This window comes from Salmo salar, chromosome 13, assembly GCF_965601325.2.
Source record: "Salmo salar chromosome 13, fSalSal1, whole genome shotgun sequence".
Lineage (NCBI taxonomy): Eukaryota > Metazoa > Chordata > Actinopteri > Salmoniformes > Salmonidae > Salmo > Salmo salar.
In genome coordinates, this window is record NC_138303.1 from 13,136,834 (window position 1) to 13,146,811 (window position 9,978).

Below are 9,978 nucleotides of genomic sequence, written 5' to 3' on the forward strand. Positions count from 1 at the left end.
GTGTGATGTGATTGTTGTATGGTTGTCTGTGCGTCTGTCCGTGCGTCTCCCTCTGTGCCTGGCTCTCATGGTCTTGGGGGGAATAGTGAAGCCAGGATAGCAGGGTCTGGGCTGGTCTTCCTGGGGAATGTGGTGTAGGAGTCAGCCTAATCTACAGCATACAGAGAGGCTGGCTCCTGTCTGCCGGTCTGCCACTTCCCTATCTGTGTGTTTTTCATTTCACACTGTCATTCCCTATCTCTACTGCAGTACTGGGGCTCAGCAGGGCTCCACACGCACACGCACACACACACACACACACGCACGCACGCAGGCAGGCACGCACGCACGCACGCACGCGCACGCACACACACACACACACTCACACTTCTTTACCCAATTATACACAGCCCATACATGTATCACATGCTGTACTATCTATACAGTACACGTCATACACAGAGACTGTGAAGATACCACACACATGCTGCTGTCTGAAGAATAGGTTGCAGATGTAGAAATATTGAGACACAACATCAAGGTCTCGTTGGCTTAAACGTTACATTTTAACACAACATCACAGTCTTACTGACTTAAACGTTACATTTTAACACAACATCACAGTTTTATTGGATTAAACATTACATTTTAACACACCATCACAGTCTTATTGACTTAAACGTTACATTTTAACACACCATCACAGTTTTATTGGATTAAACGTTACATTTTAACACAACATCACAGTTTTATTGGATTAAACGTTACATTTTAAAACAACATCACAGTCTTATTGGATTAAACGTTACATTTTAACACAACATCACAGTTTTATTGGATTAAACGTTACATTTTAACACAACATCACAGTCTTATTGGATTAAACGTTACATTTTAACACAACATCACAGTCTTATTGGATTAAACGTTACATTTTAACACAAATCATCACAGTCTTATTGGATTAAACGTTACATTTTAACACAAATCATCACAGTCTTATTGGATTAAACGTTACATTTTAACACAACATCACAGTCTTATTGGATTAAACGTTACATTTTAAAACAACATCACAGTTTTATTGACTTAAACGTTACATTTTAACACAACATCACAGTCTTATTGGATTAAACGTTACATTTTAACACAACATCACAGTCTTACTGACTTAAACGTTACATTTTAAAACAACATCACAGTTTTATTGGATTAAACGTTACATTTTAACACAACATCACAGTCTTACTGACTTAAACGTTACATTTTAACACAACATCACAGTCTTATTGAATTAAACTTTACATTTTAACACAACATCACAGTCTTATTGGATTAAACGATACATTTAATCATATTTCTATGACGTCAGAACACATATTTACATTAGGTGCTCCTGTCATATGTGAGATTCAAGTCAGGTCAGAAGAGATTTGTATTTTTCGGCATAAAGAACGCTCTTATTTATCCAATCGGAAAAACATTTTTTGGGGGGGGGATTCCATAAAATTCCACACATGCCAGTCTTGGTTTAGCACCCTTGCTTGTTTTGTGTTATGTGAATACTTGTTAGTATTGGGCCTACCTCTCTTCTCTGTTCTCTATCATTTCAAACATCATCACGACGGTCCCATAAAAAAGTAATTAACGGAGATGACAGAGGTGACAGAGGGTCTGAGTAGGTGACAGAGGGCCTGAGTAGGTCACAGAGGACCTGAATAGGTCACAGAGGGCCTGAGTAGGTGACAGAGGGCCTGAGTAGGTCACAGAGGGCCTGAGTAGGTGACAGAGGGCCTGAGTAGGTCACAGAGGGCCTGAGTAGGTGACAGAGGGCCTGAGTAGGTCACAGAGGACCTGAATAGGTCACAGAGGGCCTGAGTAGGTGACAGAGGGCCTGAGTAGGTCACAGAGGGCCTGAGTAGGTGACAGAGGGCTTGAGTAGGTCACAGAGGGCCTGAGTAGGTCACAGAGGGCCTGAGTAGGTCACAGAGGGCCTGAGTAGGTGACAGAGGGCCTGAGTAGGTGACAGAGGACCTGAGTAGGTCACAGAGGGCCTGAGTAGGTCACAGAGGGCCTGAGTAGGTCACAGAGGGCCTGAGTAGGTGACAGAGGGCCTGAGTAGGTCACAGAGGGCCTGAGTAGGTGACAGAGGGCCTGAGTAGGTGACAGAGGGTCTGAGTAGGTCACAGAGGGCCTGAGTAGGTCACAGAGGGCCTGAGTAGGTCACAGAGGGCCTGAGTAGGTGACAGAGGGCCGGAGTAGGTCACAGAGGGCCTGAGTAGGTGACAGAGGGCCTGAGTAGGTGACAAAGGGTCTGAGTAGGTGACAGAGGGTCTGAGTAGGTCACAGAGGGCCTGAGTAGGTGACAGAGGGCCTGAGTAGGTGACAGAGGGTCTGAGTAGGTCACAGAGGGCCTGAGTAGGTCACAGAGGGCCTGAGTAGGTCACAGAGGGCCTGAGTAGGTCACAGAGGGCCTGAGTAGGTGACAGAGGGCCTGAGTAGGTGACTGAGGGCCTGAGTAGGTGACAGAGGGCCTGAGTAGGTGACTGAGGGCCTGAATAGGTGACAAAGGGCCTGAGTAGGTGACTGAGGGCCTGAGTAGGTGACAGAGGGCCTGAGTAGGTGACAGAGGGCCTGAGTAGGTGACAGTTACATTGGCAGGTAAAGCCCCAGATCTACAGGATCAACATGTATCAGATGTTTAGACTCAGGGTTTCTAAACCTCTTGAACTTTGGGTCGGGAGTCAAGTAGGTCCTGGGCATGTGAAAGGTGGGTTGCGAGTTATGATATTACATCTATAATCACACACTATTTCTTCTTCATTTGGATAGTTGGATGCCGATTTGGTTCACGGCAGGACGGACTATTTCTCATTTGGGACTCGAGCTGAAAAAGTTTTAATAACCCCTGGTTTAGACAACAGTAAATATTCTGAAGCTATTTGGCTAATAAGGCTCTTGAAAAAGACAAGGTTTGGGGTACACTCTTCGAAAAACATCCTGACCTATGGATTGCAGCAGTCCCACATAGGGAAATAGTGCCTGCAAGAAGAGGCTTCAGGCTATTCGGCGTGGGAGAGAGGGAAATGTGGGGACCCAGTGTCCAAGTAGAGTACACGTAACTATGGGTGTGGAAAACATTTAATCAGAGCTAAGACATTTAACTTGTTTAGCATAGTCCATTTGTAAGTTCAATCACTCTTTGTAGCTGCAGTACAGTTGTTTGTCCTATCCAGCTAGCACTCACTAACTCCTGGTTGCTAGCACCATCATTTTTTAAAAACTGAAACTTTATTTAACTAGGCAAGTCAGTTAAGAACAAATTATTATTTACAATGACGGCCTTCCGGGGAACAGTGAGTAAACTGCCTTGTTCAGGTGCAGAATGACAGATTTTTACCTTGTCAGCTCAGGGAATCGATCCAGCAACCTTTCAGTTACTGACCCAACGCTCTAACCACCACCCCATGAAAAGGGGAAATAGGGAATCCCTACAATATTACATTTCTTTAAACAGTGAGAACACTCTGGAGAATGCAACGCACATAAGTCATTTTTAAACATGTTGTACTTTTCTTAAATGTAGTTTTGTAATGGACTAAAACAAACAGACAACAAGAAAATTGGGTTTGAAAAGGGCTACGTTTTCTGTTGTTGCTTTGAGCCAAATGGGGGAACCTGGGTAACCGCAGGTTCTTTTCCCCACAGGGTAGCATTCTATCTCATACCAACTGGGACTATAGGGTTCTTTGATCATAACCCTGGTTCTTCACTGAACCAAAATGCTTCCATACAGAAGTCTGGATGGTCCAATTTATGAATTATGGCTACTACTATTAAATAGTAATATTTTGAGCTAACAATATAATTTAAGAAACAATTAAATAATGGACTAAAGAATACCAGCATTGTTTTAAGAATATATTGTCATTATATGCAAACCTAATTTGGAAATATGCACTGGTGGCCAGAGAGGAATCTCTTTGTTTGAATGATGGCCCAAGTCAACTCTGGCTGACTTCTTTACGATACAATACAATACAATACAATACAATACAATACAATACAATACAGTACAATACAGTACAATACAATACAATACAATACAGTACAATACAGTACAATACAATACAATACAATACAATACAGTACAGTACAATACAATACAATACAATACAGTACAATACAATACAATACAATACAATACAATACAATACAATACAATACAGTACAATACAATACAATACAATACAATATACTTTGTCCATTAGTTACAGTGAACAAAAGCGTGGAGCAAAAACGTGTGAGTTAATCTTCAGAATTACACATGACTTAATCTGCCAAAATGAAGACAAAATGCTATGCATTTATGATGTATAAGAACAACTTACATGGAGTTGCTGTCAGCAGCAACCGGAAGAGGGATCCTCTGCCTCAGATAGTCCTGGGTTACTGCCAGACTGAGCAAAATGAGTTAAAAGTCAAGTAATGATTAAATAGGCTATTAATCACCAAGACTTATTATTCATAATTATTATAAATCATTTATACATACATTCTCTCAGTCAGCAACAGTCTTCTAATGGCTTCATGAAACATATAGGCTGGTCCACTCAATTGACTCCACACTGAAATACTGAAATAAAATAAACAACCAGCTAATTCCCAATGTCAGGCTGGGTCTGTTGCACTATTTGATATATCCCATAATACAAAATAATGTTTATTTGAAAGAGTTAGCTCGCTAGCTTGTAAAGTGGCAAATTAAAGTTGATTCGTTTTTTTTTCTGTCTAGCTAGCTTGCAAAGTGGTGAATTAAAGTAGCTTTGTTTTTTCTGTCTAGCTAGCTTGCAAAGTGGCGAATTAAAGTAGATTTGTTTTTTTCTGTCTAGCTAGCTTGCAAAGTGGTGAATTAAAGTAGCTTTGTTTTTTCTGTCTAGCTAGCTTGCAAAGTGGCGAATTAAAGTAGCTTCGTTTTTTTCTGTCTAGCTAGCTTGCAAAGTGGCGAATGAAAGTAGCTTTGTTTTTTTCTGTCTAGCTAGCTTGCAAAGTGGCAAATTAAAGTAGCTTCGTTTTTTTCTGTCTAGCAAAGTGAAAAAAATAACGTGCTTATTGGTAGGCTACTTGCAAGTTGGTTCAACCACTTGCTCTTCATCCTGGAATGGATTGGCAGTTTTTTTGTGATCGTAATCACAGTAAAAAAAAAGTTGACCCAAAGGTTCTGTATGGAACCCCTTTAAAAAAAAAATTCAATCCAAGACTGTATGCTTTTACATAATTTCTTCTTGCTTGTAGCTAGCATTTAGTTTGCAACAACACAGGTTTGACCCCTGCTGTATGCCATTCAGACCTAGGCAACAATTGTGCTAAATTAAATGTTGCAGAATTTGATCTCTCCCCTGCCATAGAGATCAATTTCTCTGACCTGGTGAAATCACGCAGCAGCATAATTAATATGGATATAAATGGAAATGGAAAAAAAGAAACTAACAAATGAAAAGGGAATGTTAGTTGTCATTTAAGAGTTTGATGTGACTGGGTTAGCTTATGTTATCTGTTCATTTCTAAAATCTGCATTACATTCTGGGGGCACGAATAGAACTCTCAAGGTTCTATCTCATCCAAAGAACCAAAAGGTTCTATATAGAACCCCAAAGAACACTTTTTTTTCTGAGAGTGTAGAGTTAGGTTATGAGAGGGACTGCATATACAGTATTCTGTAGCTCACTAGATTCAGAATAATTCACCTGGACAAACTCAAGAAAAGAAAGTTGCCAGAATTTGTTCAAGTAGGTGTATTGGATGTACTTTGCATCACAGGTCAAAAGTCTATTATATATTGTACCAGTAAAAAGTTTGGACACACCTATTCATTCAAGGGGTTTTGTTTATTTTTACTATTTCTACATTGTGGAATAATAGTGAAGACATCAAAACTATGAAATAACACATATGGAATCATGTAGTAATCAAAAAAGTGTTAAACAAATCAAAATATATATTAGATTCTTCAAAGTAGCCACCCTTTGTCTTGATGACAGCTTTGCACACTTGGCATTCTGTCAAAAAGCTTCATGAGGTAGTCACCTGGAACGCATTTCAATTAACAGGTGTGCCTTGTTATTAAAAGTTTATTTGTGGAATTTCTTGCCTTAATGCATTCGAGTCAATCAGTTGTGTTGTGACAAGGTAGGGGTGGTGTACAGAAGATAACCTTATTTAGTAAAAGACCAAGTCCATATTATGGCAAGAACAGCTCAAATAATTAAAGAGAAACCACAGTCCAACATTTAATTTAAGACATGAAGGACAGTCAATCCGGAAATTTCAAGAACTTTGAAAGTTTCTTCGAGTGCAGTCACAAAAACCATCAAGCGCTATGATGAAACTGGCTCTCATGAGGACCGCCACAGGAAAGGAAGACCCAGAGTTACCTCTGCTGCAGAGGATAAATTCATTGGAGTTACCAGCCTCAGAAATTGCAGCCCAAATAAATGCTTGACAGAGTTCAAGTAACAGACACATCTCAACATCAACTGTTCAGAGGAGACTACGTGAATCAGGCCTTCATGGTCGAATAGCTGCAAAGAAACCACTACTAGAGGACACCAATAAGAAGAAGAGATTTGCTTCGACCAAGAAACACCAGCAATGGACATTAGACCGGTGGAAATCTGTCCATAGGCCTGATGAGTCCATATTTGACATTTTTGGTTCCAGCCGCCATGTCTTTGTGAGACGCAGAGTAGGTGAACAGAAGATCTCTGCATGTGTGGTTCCCACTGTGAAGCATGGAGGAGGAGGTGTGATGGTGTGAGGGTGCTTTGCTGGTGACACTGTCAGCGATGTATTTAGAATTCAAGGCATACTTAACCAGCATGGCTACCACAGCAATCTGCAGCGATACGCCATCCCATCTGGTTTGCGCTTAGTGGGTCTATCATTTGTTTTTCAACAGGACAATGACCCAACACACCTCCAGGCTGTGTAAGGGCTATTTGACCAAGAAGGAGAGTGATGGAGTGCTGCATCAGAAGGCTTGACCTCTACAATCACCTGACCTCACCCCAATTGAGATGGTTTGGGATTAGTTGGACCGCAGAGCGAAGGAAAAGCAGCCAACAAGTGCTCAGAATATGTGGAAACTCCTTCAAGACTGTTGGAAAAGCATTACAGGTGAAGCTGGTTGAGAGAATGCCAAGTGTGCAAAGCTGTGTGCAAGGCAAAGGGTGGCTACCTTGAAGAATCTAAAATCTAAAATATATTTAGATTTGTTTAACTATTTTTTTGGTTACTACATGATTCCATATGTGTTATTTCATAGTTTTGATGTCTTCACTATTATTCTACGATGTAGAAATAAAGAAAAACCCCTTGAATGAGTAGGTGTGTCCAAACATTTGACTGGTACTGTATATATATCAACCCACATACAAACCCTCAATCCAAATACAACATACAAACAGATGGATTTATTTAATTTAATGGCAAATATACTAACAATAGTAACATTTCTTAAAATATATTTGTTAATATTGTCGTAAATATCTAGATTGGCGTTATGGCACCTCCTCAAGCCTGGCAGCTCACAGACCTGGTGTCAAAACCAGACTGGCCCACTTACAGTATGTTCAAAGAATGCCACTCAACTTTTTTTCTCTTTCTCCATGCATGATTTCTCCTATAACCCCCCTGTTGAAACAATTAAAATAATATTCCCACACCTATTTAGACTGGTGTGCAGAGATCAACACTCTGGCAGCTCCCAGACCTGGCAGCTTTCAGACCTGGCAGCTTTCAGACCGGGCAGCTTTCAGACCTGGCAGCTTTCAGACCTGGCAGCTTTCAGACCTGGCAGCTCCCAGACCTGGCAGCTTTCAGACCTGGCAGCTTTCAGACCTGGCAGCTCCTAGACCTGGCAGCTCCTAGACCTGGCAGCTTTCAGACCTGGCAGCTTTCAGACCTGGCAGCTTTCAGACCGGCAGCTTTCAGATCTGGCAGTTTTCATACCTGGCAGCTTTCAGACCCGGCAGCTTTTAGACCTGGCAGCTCCCAGACCTGGCAGCTCTCAGACCTGGCAGCTCCTAGACCTGGCAGCTTTCAGACCTGGCAGCTCCCAGACCTGGCAGCTTTCAGACCTGGCAGCTCCCATACCTGGCAGCTTTCAGACCTGGCAGCTTCCAGACCTGGCAGCTTTCAGACCTGGCAGCTTTCAGACCTGGCAGCTCCTAGACCTGGCAGCTTTCAGACCTGGCAGCTTTCAGACCTGGCAGCTTTCAGACCGGCAGCTTTCAGACCTGGCAGTTTTCATACCTGGCAGCTTTCAGACCTGGCAGCTTTCAGACCTGGCAGCTCCCAGACCTGGCAGCTCCCAGACCTGGCAGCTTTCAGACCTGGCAGCTCCCAGACCTGGCAGCTCCCAGACCTGGCAGCTTTCAGACCTGGCAGCTTTCAGACCTGGCAGCTTCCAGACCTGGCAGCTTTCAGACCTGGCAGCTTGCAGACCTGGCAGCTTTCAGACCTGGCAGCTCCTAGACCTGGCAGCTTTCAGACCTGGCAGCTCCCAGACCTGGCAGCTTTCAGACCTGGCAGCTTCCAGACCTGGCAGCTTTCAGACCTGGCAGCTTTCAGACCTGGCGTTAATACCAGACTGATCCTCTTATCTTGAGTAAACGCCAATCAACACACCATGCCTGCTGCAGGGTGACTGGAATGACCAGGTGAACCCTTTACTCAGATTCCTTTCTCTTGCTCCACACCTCTCAACCATTCAGGTCTATACAGATGTAGGATGTACATTTGTTTACTTTTTGTTTCTGAGAATGTTCCTGCAAAACTTATAGTGTATTCAAGGTTTAAAAATGCTTATAATGTTTGTAAATTCCCACTTCAAAAAGTCAGACTTGACACACACACACACACACACTGCTGATATCGGACTGAGGGCAATAAGCATTACTAGCGTTCATTACACACTCCCCGATGACACAACACTAATACATTGGTGACCTTGAGAACCTCTGGCAGAACAAACTCACTCACGTACACTTATTCATAGAACTCCACACACACACACACACACACACACACACACACACACACACACACACACACACACACACACACACACACACACACACACACACACACACACACACACACACACACACACACACACACACACACACACACACACAACATAACACCCCCACACAACATAACACACACACACACACAACATAACACACACAACACACAACACACAACACACAACACACAACACACACACACAAACACACACACAAACACACACACAAACACACACACACAAAACACACACACACACACACACACAAAACACACACACCCCTGAACAGCGTCAAACATATCACATTTGGCCTCTGTAAAACACCGTCTAGCTCCTCAGACCAACCCTTGAGTCATGAAACAGGGTAATATAGAATGGTTGTGGAGAATGTGGCTCAATGGAAAACTGCAAGCCTGAGGAGATTTTCATTAAAAAGTATAACTGCACTAATCTCTATGACAACAGAACACTGCACACAGTGGTTTCTCTCCAGGGATCATCACGTCATCGGTCTTCAGTGTAACGGGTCTCAGTGTTTACCTGCATCCTGTTAGTTAGTGAAAACAAACACTTTCAGTGAGCTTGTTTCTGTATCAGATCTGAGGTTCCCTCGTATTTTAAGTGTCTTGGGTACCTCTTTGGCATACCAATGGCAGTACATACATTTGAATGGAATTGAGGTGCTGCTGAGAAAGTGTCACATAGGACATTCTCCATGCCAGCCCCTCTCCACCTCCACAGAGCTAGATTCCTCTTCTGTCTATTGACTTTCCCCATCAACAATGGACCAGGACCAACCATGCACTATAACCCTGGGTCTCTGCTCTGGGTCCTCTCCGTGACACTCTGTGACAACTTTAAAGGGCCAATCAGGAGTTGAAACAACGTCCACACCAATGAGACACACAAAT